General features: G+C 50.9%; 1 non-coding gene across 1 annotated transcript; it reads right to left on the bottom strand.

The window, feature by feature from the left end:
* Positions 1 to 483: 483 nt before the first annotated feature.
* Positions 484 to 589, bottom strand: LOC117307568 (U6 spliceosomal RNA). The gene has a single exon (XR_004521335.1). It is a non-coding gene; the product is annotated as a U6 spliceosomal RNA (small nuclear RNA).
* Between the last annotated feature and the right edge of the window lie 12,280 nt (positions 590 to 12,869).

The following is a 12,869-nucleotide window of genomic DNA, read 5'->3' as shown; positions in this document are numbered from 1 at the left end:
TTTCTCGTCATAGATGACACGGTAGCACTGGATTGCATTCTGAACGGCTGCTGCAAGCTTTGTGCACTGTTGTAGGTTCGGGTCCTGTGCCTTGAAAGCTAACAGCGCCTCCTCAACTAAAGAAAGTCCCCTGCCGTTTCCTGCGTCGTGACTCTCTTCAGTTCTGCAGTTACTTCTTCTTCCTCGTGTCTCCCTTCGTCCTTTCTCTGGGCCTCCAATCCCTGGCGCTTCTCAGCAGTACAGCTACATCACCACTGCTTTTACACTTGCTTCCGGACATCCTGGGCTGGAAATAAAGATCCTGTGCTACGGTACTCTATACAGCACTGTACAGTGAAGTTCACAAAAGCACCACCGGTTGTAGAGGATACACGCACGTGACAACGTCCTCCAGACTCGTGAACTAACTTACGTGATTGGACGTGCAAACGCACGTTCCCGTCTTGGAATGTTCGCAACTTGAAGGTTCGTATGTAGGGGACTCACCGTATGGAACACGTCACGAATTTGCTGTCATTCTTGCCCAGGGACCTTGCTAATCTTCTCTGTATCGTTCCAATGTTAGCCTATGTGCTGTCGAAGCGAGCGCCTTCGGAAATTCTTCAGGCATCTGTGATTGTCAGTCAGTGATACCCACCTATGAGTTTCTCCTCACTGTGAGCCTTATGTCACACGGGCCTCACAGGATCCTTTGGAAATTAGCTGAGACGATACACCCAAGTCCTGAGCAGTGCACCCAAGCGCTGCTGTCATAACCACAGTGCCTTGTTGTTTGGTTCAAGACTTTGCATAATACGATGTGTGCCCTTGGAGAGGGTCGGTCGGTTCTTCTCATCCTTACGGAACTGAGCTCTATCTTGAGCTTCTGCCAGGGAAGCGTCCCGCCCACACTCAGCTCTGGGTCCACCATGCTGCAGCCCCGTCACCCGTCACCGCTCACCCCCCACCAAGCACAAGTGCTGGGAGGGGTCCTGGGTGCACAGTGGGGACAGCTCAGACCTTGGCTGCCCGTGCAGCTGCTGGTCCAACGGGAGAGGTAGACGTTAGGCAAATAAAGCAAACACATTTGTGACGGTGTGGCTAACAGTCCAGGCTTCGTACCGGGGCCTGCGTGAGGTCGAGGGCCCTCCACGGAACTGACGTTTACTGGCCCCTCAGGGATGAGAGGGCCCACCAGGGTGGGGAGAAGCAGGTGTGCTGGAGAGACACAGAGAGCAAGGTGGGACGCGGACACCTGGCCAGCCTGGAGATGTTGGCGGGCCAGGCCTGCATGGCCACTGGGATCTGGACTTTGTTCTAAGTACAAAGGGCCACACAGAAGGCAGACGGCCATGCCTGCGTAACTTTTAGGAAACAGACTGTGGTCGCACGTGCACGTCGTGGGTCACAGAAGGGGAGACAGGAAGCGGGAGCTCCTTAAGGATGGTCTGGGGGAGGTCAAAGCTGCAGGAATCAGGGTGGAGGCTGCAGAGAGAGAAGGGGAGGCTTCTCGGGGCCTTTTGGAAGTGACACTGACAGGTTGGGGAGGGGCTAAACTTGGGGCGGGTGGGCCTGACGGAGAGACCAAGGGGGGAAGACCGCCCAACAGGACTCGGGTACAGAGCTGCCGCTGACCCAGATGGGGAGGAGCTCTAGGCAGAAATAGTCTTGCATGACGGCCCCGTGTGACACCCTCCACGTGGAGACCCGCAGGATTACAGACGACACGACACGACCGCCAGCCATGAGCTGGGACCTGGGTCAGATCCACCCAGCAGAGCGGAGGCCGTTTCCTGCGGCCAGCTCTCCAAGGGGCCTCTGTTCTCCAGGAAACAGAGGGCGTGTTATTCATCAGAACTTCACGAGGTGGAAGAAGTCGCCCGGCTGTGCCCCCTCACGGACGGTCGCCTTCACCCGCTCCCGTTTGTAAGTGCCCATCGTGGTGCCAGGTCCAGCCGAGAGAGACGGGCACAACCCGACTCTGTCCTCCGAAGCCCGCCTCAGCTCCCCAGGCCGCAGCCGGGCGCCCACGGCCCGCCCCCGCCGGGGCGCATCTGCCTCAGGGGCGACGGTGGGCTTGGACGAGGAGTGTGCGTCACGCAAGGGTGATAACACGCCGAGCCCTGAGAACGGGCCGCGCTTCCCAGCTACCTGCTTCCACTCACGGGCACACGCTCTCACATGCGTGTACGCAGACGTAGCTGCGTGTCTGTGCCACTGACTGTTGACAGAGTTGGAATCCTCTTTCCTTCCTCTGGCTGGATGACCGTGAGGGTGATGTACACTTTTCTCAGAGAATTTGGAAGGTAAAGATGTGTGTGCATCTGTGCGTCTGTGCAAAATGAACCATGACCTCACCTTTCCCCCCAGGACCCACTGTCGGTATTTTGGTTTGGGGAGAACTTGTAGGAGTTTAGAAGAGACACAGCCGTTCTTGACTCTGCCCCCACCAGACGTGAAGGGGGTCACAGAGCCTCCCGCTTTCCGAGACGCTCGGGGACCTGCCACGGGCCTCGCACACTCGGGGGACCAGCCGTGAGACCCGGCCCTGCACCCGGCGGACACCTGCCCACACGTCTGTCCTCATGGGGATCGTCGCCGTGTGCTGGAGACAGTTTTCTGTTCCTCCATCTTTACACAAACTTATCAGTGAAATCAGCAGTGGCCGTAAGTAGTGAATTTAATGGCTTCCACACTATCGTCTGAGAAGTTCTTTTAAATTAAAAATAGTCATCACTGCTTATCGCTTCACCAGAAAAATGTCACTGGGGATGTTTTAGGAGGAACGGCGGGCAGGGCTCAGAGAAAGAGGCCACGTTTCCTGCGCAGGCGCCTGTCCCGCGACTGTGCACACGGCCTCGTTTGATGCCGGCGGGGCTCCCGTTCCTTCAAGGAGAAGCCCCCTCACCCTGAGAGGAGAGGCCAGCCCGAGGCTGCACGGCCTGTGCTGGGCGGCTGGGGTCCAGGCTGCTCGTCCGCGGAGCTTCCCTGCAGCAGTCACCAGGCTGCCGTTCTTAACTCATGCCGGGTAGCAGGGAAGATCTGTGAGATTCTCAGGCGCTCTTAGACACCAGCGTGTTTGAAAGGGCTTCTCATTGTGACCAAACTTTTTTTTAAGTGAAGAGTGAGTGATCTTAGATGTTTCCTGGGAGCTGGGATACTGCTCTATGTCTTTCATATTTGGGTTCACACCTTCAACTGTGGCCTCTCGGGGACCACTCCCATCTTTGTGTCGCTGTTGCTGGGACCCCACTTCCTGTCCATGAGCTCAGGGACCCGAAAGCTCTCTGTCTGCACCTCCCTGCTCAGCCCACCTCCTCTTCTCCCCGCCGGCTGCCTACGTGTTCGAGCTGGGCCTCCAGCCCCTTTCTATCCTCCAAAAGGCAAAACGTTCCAGTCCCCGAAATTGCTCTGCCTTTGAGTGGTTGCCTCTGCGCTTGGGCTGATGCTACAAGCAGAGTCTGCAATCCCGTTGCCAGTCCCGATGTGGACAGAAAGAAGAGCCGCTCAGATGCCAGCTTCTCTACCTGAATGATGCCCGTGAACCCCAGACAGAGACATGAGTCTCCCATCTGCGGAGCCGGCCTCTCCTCCCTTCTCATCCCACTGCCCCAGCCTTCACAGTGTCACCGGGGAGTAAAGGAAGTATAATAGCTAAGTGTGGGGTTTGACCAGCTTGATCTGCACAAACACCCATGAACCCATCACCATAATCAAAACAACAAGCTTTCCCATCGCCCCTGGCGTCTCTTCCTGCCCCTCAAGCTGTGTGGGGTGAAAAACCTGCTTCCAGCCTCACTCGCACGGCTGCCCACGGGCCCCAGTGTCTTGGAGTGGATGGAAGGATGGACTCGGGAGGACAGAAACCCCACGTCCCAGGGTGTCGCCCGGAGCAGGGCCTTCGGTGGTCTTGCCAGGAAGCCAGGGCTGGAAGCCCTTCGCAGTGCCGCCAGGCCCCAGGAGAGCACATCCTAAAGGACTGGCCCGTTGACCCTTGGCGGGGGTGATGCCGGGTTCCTGGGGGACCGTTCACAGTGGGGGAGGCAACCCTCCGATGGAGTGTGGGTGCCGCGGGGGGTGGGGATGGAGGCTGGGACGCATGCGTGCACGCGCTCCCGGGCCCTGCCCTTCACCCGTCAGAGCAGATTTGCCTTGAGCGGTCTCTGCTTTAACCATCTGTGGGAGGAAAGATGCCTCGTATTTAAGAACTAAACTGGACAATGAGACGTTTTTTATTCAAGATTATTTTTCCAAATGAATTTCAGAAGATGAGTGATGAGGTCATCCTGCCTCCTGACAGGGGTCCCGGCCCCTGCGTCCCTCCCTCTGTGGTCAGTGGTACCGACAGCCCTCTGTTCCCCTCCCTCGGGACGTCAGAGCCCCAGGCAGCCGACCTGGTGAGGGGTGCGTTGGGGAGTGACGGGAAGGCTCTTCAGAGCCGCACGAAAGCAGCACTTTTAACTAACATTGTGGAATTACTTAGCTTCCTAGATGAAGCCCTTTCTTTCTTAACTTAGCATGAGTTAAATGTAACTGCATGTCTTGTTATGGTTAGTTATTTCTCCATGTTTCCTGCTTACCAGTTTACTCAGTTTGCCATCGAATCTTAAATTAATTCTGATTATTTGGACAAGTGAGAACAAGTTTTCCATTACTCCTAACACCAAACCAGCCTTTTGAAGTCCACGAGCACATACGTTTCTCTAAGAGCTGTTTGTCCCGGCCTTTTCAGAACCTTATTTGGAGTGGCGACTCAGTAAATCTTTGCCAACTTGACTTAAATTGAATTCCCTTCAAGTGAACTCCATTAACAGCGGTTCAGGACATACTCAAGACGTGTCCACTTAAACTCTGAACCACCCTCCATTCAGCAGATGTCCTCAGAGGCCCCTGGGAGCCCCGGGGTTGGCAGCCAGCTCGCGGGGGCGGACATGAGCGGGGGCTTCTGCTCCGGGTCTCCGTTTCAGAGTCCGGCTCCCCCGCTTTGTCCATGGTCCTCCCAGCATCTGAGACAGAGCTTCTCCCCGTGGACCGTGACTCCGGCAGCCTGGGGTCTTGAACGCCCTCAGGAGCAGGGAGGTTGGTCCACAGTTGGCACCGGCCAGCCCGATGACGTGTGGGTCCTCTCTGCTGGATGGGGATGGCATAGACGTCCCCCTGCTCTGGCCCTGGAGGCTTGTCTGGGACACAGCGACCTGGCCCTTGGAGGCCTGGTCCGCCCATCTGTCTGCACGGCTGCACCAGGGGCCAGACCAGCTCTGTCCTCTCCGCCGCCTGCTGCTCGGCTGCTCGCGCGCATTCAAAACTCCGCAGAAGCTCGTTTCTGCGATCCCGTGCCGCCGCTTCCCTTTCCCCTGGAGAGTCTGCTACTCTGTGCCCTCCCGGCAGCTCTGTGGCTCCCACGGCTTTGCAGCTGGAAGGCCGCCCTCGGCGCCGCACTCACCCGCGTTCTGAGCCTGGCGGATGGCAGGAGGCGCGATGTAGCGCACTTAACGCTTCAGCGCGGCTCAGAGCAGTCTCTGAAGGGATGAGGGTGGCGAGGGAGGCCTCAGAAGTCGCGGGGGAGCTCAGGGACAGGGCAGGGAGGCAGGAAGGATGTGGCACCTCCGCCGAAAGCATGCCAGGGGCCGCAGGCGAGCTATACTATTTGACGCTTTCTAGAGGCCTTGTACTTAGAAGGGGAAATTTCTGCCTCTGACCTGACTTACAGGACTTCAGCCTGCCGTGGTTTGCTCTGGCAGCAGTATGGAGAACAGACGTGGAGACCAGACGAGGTGCCCAGGGAGGGTGTCCGAGCCCAGTGGCCTCACAGCCTGCCTCCTGGGAAAGGAACTCAGCCTGTCGTGAGCGAAAAGCAAAAGCATCATCCCCCCTACCCCGTCTCCCCGGTCCCCAGTGGTGAACTTACACGTCTTTGTGCAAAACTACCCACACCACGTTCTGTGGAAAAGACCTGGCCCGCAGCCCCCTGAAGGCCACGCGCCCGTGCAGCAGACGCGCCTGTTCGCCACTTTGAACCAGCACTTCCTGATCCTACGTGCGCGGAGCTCTTCTTTGTTTCTGCAAAACACACATTAACATTTGGGGGACATTGGGGGACACTCGTATTCTTTTAAGAAGTTGTAAAAGTTCCTGTTTATAAATATTTTTTAATTTAACGAGTGTTATTCAACGAGGGTTTTTTTAAACAGCTTTCTTGAGATCTGATTTACGTGCCCTACGTTCACCCATTTAAAGTGCACAGCCCGGTGGTTTTTAGTGCCCTTCCAGAGGTGCGCAGCCGCCACAATCTCATCCTGAAGCATTTTCATCACCCTCAGAAGACGCCCTGCTCTCACAGCCCGTCACTCCCCTCGCCTCCTCCCTCAGCCGCGCCAAGCCCTCTTCCACTTTGTGTCTCCACAGAGCCGCCCCTTCTGGATGGTCCCTACCCACAGAGTCACACAGTGTGCGGACTTTGTGACTTGTTACTTTGATGCCGCTGACATCTCCGAGGTGCATCCTGCTGTAGCAGGAATCGGACCTTCATTCCTCTACTGCAGAAGAACACTCCGCGGTGAGGGCTACCCCGCTCTGTGCCCACCTCCGCGTCCGCTGGGGGGTTATTTATGACACCTGCTCAAGCACAGGAGGGCAGCCTTTATTCAGGGCCACTGCAGGTGCAGAGACCACCTACTGTGCGGCTTCACAGTGGGGGAGGGGGAGGGGCTCAAGTCCAAATACAACAAGGAAAAGTGGGAATTTATAGCCTAGGAGCCGGTGGGAGTTTGTGCACAGAAAACCACGAGAAGGAAACATCTGGGCTGATGGGCCTTCCGGCTAAACCAACCTGCTGGGATCCTGGCTGAAGGCAGGCCGGGCACTCAGACATCACCTGCAGACGGGGGTGAGGATCCCGATTAGATGCTGCGGGGGAGCAGATCCGGTGGGTTCTGACTGAACTGGCACGAGGATTCTTGCTCAGTTTGGACAAGGCAGAGGTGAACGGAGAAGCCCCAAAGGCGAGGCCTGCAGGGGACCCAGATCAGAGTTTGGTCAGGGAGAAATCCGTGTCAGTGGACACCTGGGTGGTGCCGATTTTGGGCTTTTGTGAATAGTGCTGCTATGAGCCTTCTTGGACACGTTTTTGGTGGAAGTACATTTCCGTTTCTCTTGGGATTTATCTAGGAGTGGGCTTGCTGGACCACATGGTAATTCCGTGTTACGCTGAGGCACTACCAAACCCATTTTCCGAAGGTGCTGCATGATTTTACATTCTGATGGGTAATGGATGAGGGCTCTGGGTTTCCCCACAGCCTTGCTGATACTTAGTGTCTGTCTTTTGATGACAGCCGTTGTCACGCGTGTGAGCTCGTGTCTCCCGGGGTTTTGATGTATGTTTCCCTGGTGACTCATGACGTTGGACATCTTTTCATTGCTTATCGTCCATTTGTGTATCTTCTTTGGAGAAATAACAATTTGAGTCTTTGACCATTTTGCAATTAGGGTTTTGTCTTTGTTAGTGAATTGTAAGAGTTCTTTGCATATTGTAGGTATTACGTTCCTTATCAGATACATGATTTGCAAATATTTTCTCTGTGGGTTGTCTTCTTACTTTCTTGAGAGTGTCATTTTAAACAAAAAAGTTTTTAATTTTGGTGAAGTACAGTTTACTGATTTTTTTCTTTTGTTTTCCATTCTTTTCTATATAAGAATTCATTTCTTAATCTAAAGTCATGAAGATTTACTCCTATGTTTTCTTCTAAGGGTTTTATAGTTTTAGCTCTTACATCAGGTTGTCGATTTATTTTTTAGTTAATTTTTGTATATGGTATGAGGTAGGGGTCTAGTTCCATTCTTTTGCATGTGAATATCCAGTTGTCCCGACACCATCTGTTGGAGACGGTCCCTTCCCTCACTAAATTATCGTGGTGCCTTGGTCAAAAATCAATTGACTATGAATATGTGCGTTTATTTCTGGACTCAATTCTATTCCATTGATCTGTATGTCTGGTCTCATGCCTTATGCCTGCTCTAAATCCAAACGCTCACGGGGCTGTAATTCTAGGTCAGGGTGGAGGGGTGAGAAGTGATACTTTTGAGACAAAGAAGGCGTTGTGGCCACGCTGATGAGCAGTGGGGCTGGTTTTCGCTTGCTAGACCTTCCCCAATGGTCCCAGTCATCCACAGCTGTGTAACCACCTCAGAACTTGGTGGGTTAAACCAGTGACGTGGATTCTGCTGGCAAACCTGCACTTTAGGCAGGGATCCATGGGCACAGCTCAAATACCGGGGCGGCGTCACCCACAGGCGTCCTCGGGCGTGGGTCTGGGGGCTGCAGTGTGGAAGGCGGAGCTTTGGGGCCTCTCCCTATGACTTTCCACGCGACCTCTCAGGCACAGAGGCTTCTCACACGTCGGCCCAGGGCTCCCCAGGGGTGTGTCCCAAGAGAGCTTGCTGGGAAAAAGCTATAAACAGTCTACTGCTTTAAAAAATCAGCTTTATTGACAGTAATTTATGTGTAAGGAAATTCGATGGTTTTCACTGTAACATTCAGAGTTCTGGGGAAGTGCAGCTTTACGGTTGTGAAATCATCACTGCAATCAGTAAACAGGACATTCTATCTCCCAAAAGTTTCCTCCTGGCCCTGCACGGTCAGTCCCCTCCCCAAACCCTGGACCCGGCCACCGCCTCTCTTTCTGTTACCGTTCTGTTGCCTCTTCTAAAGTTTTATATACATTTTATATACATGGCATCACACTGTATGTACGTAATCTTTAGTGTCTGGCTTCTTTCACTGAGAAGAATGTTTTTCAGATGCACCAGTTTGCTGCAAGGATCAGTAGTTCATCCCTTCTCCCGTTTTGTGGCAGAGCAGAGTCCCAGTTTAGGAAGAGACCATATTCGTCGATCCACTCAGCAGCTGATGGTCATTTGAGTCACGTCTAGCGCCTGAATATTATGAATAAAGCTGATATTAACATTTGCTTTCAAGACATTGTGTGAACTTACGTTTTCACTCCCTTATGAAAACACTTAGGAGTGAGGTTGCTAGTTGTGTGGTAAGTGTATGTTTAGCTTTATTAAGAAAAAAAGCCGTGTGTTTTCCAAAGTGTCTGTACCGTTTTGCATTTCATCCACAATATATGAAAATTCTAGTTACTCCACATTTTCAACAACACTTAGTATTGTCAGATTTTTATTTTTTAAATTTGCCCATTCCTAGTGAGTGTGGAGTAGTATACTGTGGTTTTCATTTGAATTTTCGTAATCACTAATGATGTTAAGCATCTTTTCGTATGTTTATTTTCATTGGTTTAGCCCTTTCAGTGAAGTGTTTATTAAACTATTTTGCTCATTTTTTTTAAAAAAACTAGGCTGTTTATTTTATTAGAGGGTAATGAGGTTCTTTATATATTATGGATACAATTCTTATTTTTTTAATATGTATATTTCAAATGTTTTCTACCAACATGTAACTTGTTACTTTATTTTTTCTTAACGGTGTCTTTCAAAGAACAGTAGTTTTTAATTATGATGAAGCAAATGTATCGATTTTTTTTCTTTCTTGGATCACGCTTTTGGTGGCATATCAGAGAAATCTTTGCCTAAACCCAGGTCATAAGATTTTTTACCTGTTTTCTTCTGGAAGTTTTGTAGGTTAGGCTCTTACACTGAAGTTTTCCCCACATCTTGAGTTGATTTTTGTACATGGTGTAAAGTAAAGGTTTACGTTTATTTTCTTGCATACGGCTATCCAACTATCCCCATTGATCGTGTGGGTTCATTGTCTAACATCAGTTGACCATAAATGCAAGGCTTATTTCTGGACTTTCTGTTCTGCCCAGCCAACTCACACCAATGCCACACTGTCTTGATTACAGTAGCTTTATAGCAAGTTTTGAAATCAAATAGTGTAAGTTCTCCAACTTTGTTCTTTTTCAAAATTGTCTTGGCTGTTCTAGGTTATTTTCAGTTCCATATAAATTTTAGCATCTTGTTTTTCCATGAAACCTGAAAATATTTTACTTTTATTTGGTGTGTTATACGCTTCACAGTTCATGTAACTACCTACATAGTTGGTTAAATCTACCATCTTGCTATTTGCTTTCTACTTGTTCTGTCAGTTCTTGGTTCATTTTTCTTTCTCTGTCTTCTCTTTGAGCTTAAAAAGAAAATTCCTGGGCTTCCCTGGTGGCGCAGTGGTTGGGAATCCGCCTGCTGATGCAGGGGACACGGGTTCGTGCCCCGGTCCGGGAAGATCCCACATGCCGCGGAGCGGCTGGGCCTGTGAGCCATAGCTGCTGAGCCTGCGCGTCTGGAGCCTGTGCTCTGCAGTGGGAGAGGCCACAGCAGTGAGAGGCCCGCATACCGCAAAAAAAAAAAAAAAAAAAATCCTTTTTTATCCACACATTGCTTATTAGCCGTAGGTCTTTGTTTTACTTTTTCGTGGTGGTTCTAAGGCTTACAGTGTTGGTTTTAATGTATCCTAGTCTGCTTTCCAATAATAATAAACACTTCATGTTGGGAGCAATAACCTTGCAAGAGCACAGTCCCCGTTCACACCACCTGCCCTTTGTCTTATTGTTGTCATGCATTTTATGTCCATACATTCTATAGATCCTACAATACAGTTATCATTATTGCTTTAAACAGTCCATTATCTTTTAAATCTTATTTTTAACTTTATTTTTGCTGTTGACACTACACAGAGAACTACCAATTATCTTTTTCAGAGACTAAGAGAAAGATCTTTCCTGCTCACCTGCATATTTGCCAAGTTCGGCATTCTTCATTTGTGTCGATCCAAACTTTCACCTGCAGCACATTCCTCTAACAGAAGAATCTCCCTTAGCAGTTTATGGTGCAGGTCTGTGAATTTTTTGTGTTTATCTAAAAAATTTTCACTTTATTTTCTGGAAAGTACTTTTTTGGGGGTAAATAATCCTATTTTAACAGGGTCCGCCACCCCTGCCTTGTTCTTAAAGATGCATCTTCGCTGTTCTCTAGCTCTTGTAGTCTGTACAAGTCTGTTGTCGTTCCTGCCCCTGTTCTCTGTACATATTGTGTCTTCTCTAGCTGCTTGTAAGATTACTGCTTTCCCATTGGTTTTCAGCAATTTGGTTATGAAGTGCTTTACTGTGCTTTTCATTTAGTCTTGCTTTTAGGTTTATTGAAAGAATTTATCATATTGAGAAATTGGCAGCCATTTCATTCTTTCTTTTTTTTTGCAGCCACTATTTCTTAAATACTTTGTCTCTGTCTCTGTCTCTCTGTTTCTCTCTGTCTCTGTCTCTCTCCCTATCTATATGTAAGTAGATACACACACACATCTCCTATTAGTTCTCTGGAGAAGCTTAATACAGGGTAGGAAGAAGTACTTTGCATTATACGTCGTTCTGTACTTTTTAAATTCCTTATAGGTTAAATTAATATTGAATTAATTTAAAATTTCAATTTTAAAATGAAAATTAAGTTATGTTGTACACGAGAAACTAATATAATATTATATATCAGTTATATCTCAAAAACGTAAATTAAATTATTTTTCAATTCTTACTTTCAAATTGAAAAAAAGTTTTGAAAATTATGTAGATATCTCCCATTTTAAGTAGCAGCAGAATCCATTTGCCCTCAAGTAGATGGCTCTGAACTGGTTCATGGGATGTTCGTGATATATCTTTTGAGAAAAGTGGAGGGGGGAGCGACTCCATGGTCAAAACCATGGCATAAATACTGGGCTAAACCGGTTGGATCGCCAGAAATCAAAGTACCTGGCCTGCAACCAATTTCTCCTGCGCGTTTAATTTGTTACTGCGTGAATTTCCAAGAAAGGCTGGCGATCCGCAGTGTCCCCCGCTCTTCTGGGACACCTTTTTCTTAGGACAGTGGTGACATCTGCAGGGGCGCAAGGGCTCCCTGGAACACACGTTGTGAAGCAGCACTCGGAGGCGTTTTCCGCACCCCTGACAGAAGCTGTGACATCGCCGCAATGCGCTCCCGCGAGCGGCTCAGACCTCTGGCGCCGGGACCTTTGCCTCTGGTCGCAGTCGGCAGTCAGGCTCTCCGAGCTCTCACCCCACCTCAAGTGGGCGCTAGAGCGCCTGGCTGCTGACGGGAGCTGAAGGAGCTCATTTCCAGAATCATCCACGTAAAACATCTCTCTTCGGACCATGGCGCTGCCGCTCCTGCTGTGCTGTCCCCCCTCTGTTGGGTGGGGCACTGCCGTCCCCGCAGAAGCCTGCGCAGATCCGTTGTGCTCCGCCGGGCGGTCTGGTAAACGGAGGCCCCGGTGCTGACGGGCCGTTTCCGAAAGCAGGTTGCATTCTCTTTGAAAGGCAATAAAATCCATGCAACAAGCACCCCTTTCACTTCAGCTGCTGGAAAATCCCTCAGCTTCTCTGTGCCTCCTGGAATCCCTTCTTCTCTCTGCTCCTCTGAAAGAGCTCCATTCTGCCTTTCTTCCCTGCGGGCTCCCTTCACTTCGGAAAAGAAGAAACTCTTTCAGGGAAAGGTGGGTTAGGCATCCTTCCAGTGCCGCTATTTGTGTCTTGCCTCCAATCAGGGCCCTTCCAGCAGGAGAATGGGCACAGGTGGGAGCCGTGACCCACCTCCCTCCACAGGCCCTCCATCCATCCCACCAGCTAGCTGGTCACCAATCCCACAGCCCTTGGCATCCCTCCTTGTGCCGTCCAGGGACCCATGTCCCTCCCCGTGCCATTCAGGGGCCTGCGTCCCCTCCCCATGCCTTCCAGGGACCCTGCGTCCCCTCCCCGTGCCTTCTAGGGACCCTGCGTCCCCTCTCCGTGCCTTCCAGGGACCCTGCGTCCCCTCCCTGTGCCGTCCAGGGGCCTGTGTCCTTCCCTGAGCCATCCAGGGGACCATGTCCCTCCCTGTGCCATCTCCATGCC

The sequence above is a fragment of the Tursiops truncatus genome, chromosome 12 (genome assembly GCF_011762595.2).
Source record: "Tursiops truncatus isolate mTurTru1 chromosome 12, mTurTru1.mat.Y, whole genome shotgun sequence".
NCBI lineage: Eukaryota > Metazoa > Chordata > Mammalia > Artiodactyla > Delphinidae > Tursiops > Tursiops truncatus.
Note: the sequence above shows the minus strand (reverse complement) of the source record. Positions and strands in the feature narration are given on the sequence as shown.